Here is an 855-nt window from a genome sequence, read left to right as displayed (position 1 = left end):
ATTCTCACGTATTTTCATGATTCCATGGGAATTATTATGTTTGCACTATTCTCGTTCAATCAACTTTTTTAAAAGTTCCCAACTTTCATGAAAGTTCGAAAACATTAATTTTCGAAACGAAAATAATTATAGTTTCTGATTTTCCATTTCCAAACGTTCCAATCAAAGTTTTCACTTTATTTTCAATAAGCCTTTTCAAAATTCCTCTAATTCTCCTTGCCGATATATTTCCTTCTCCTTTGATTCCTCTTCACATCCTCTCAAAAGGCCACTTTTTCGATTTTCGATTCTCGAAACATCTAGCATCCTTTTTGGCGTCATTTGACCTGTATTTCTACAATTCTCAATAATGCCTGTAACATGAAGTGTTCATGAAAAAATTCAATTTAAAGGTACTGTTTCAAATACACTGTAACTGCTGCTTTTTGTTCTTACAATCTTGAAGGAAGTGGAATAGAAAGGACAACAGAGAATTGATTAACAATTAACAAGGGAACCTCAACACCTCACAAACCCAGATTTTAATGAAAATTTCAGGATAGGTTGGAAATTGCCTCTCTAGACATTTCTGAAAATTTTAGAGTCCGCCCGCCAGTTTCAGCCGAGTTATATCAGTTTCAGTACCAGAAATCGCCGTTTCAGTGCAAAAGCAGCGTTTTCAAAGACGATTTTCTCGAGTTCTAAGACGTTTCAAAGCATGAAATTTGTTGTGTTATACTCAAATTTTAATGAAATTTGATATTTCAAACTTTTTCTCAAGAACAAAAATATTTTTTATTTCTGAATTTTTTCACGATTTTCCAGATTTCTTCGTAAATTGAAAAAAAGGTTTTTTTTTTGAGAAAAAGTTTGAAA

The sequence above is a fragment of the Caenorhabditis briggsae genome (genome assembly GCF_000004555.2).
Source record: "Caenorhabditis briggsae complete genome, chrIV, whole genome shotgun sequence".
Taxonomy (NCBI): Eukaryota; Metazoa; Nematoda; class Chromadorea; order Rhabditida; family Rhabditidae; genus Caenorhabditis; species Caenorhabditis briggsae.
The sequence above is the reverse complement of the archived record's forward strand: the minus strand, read 5'-3'. Positions refer to the sequence as shown.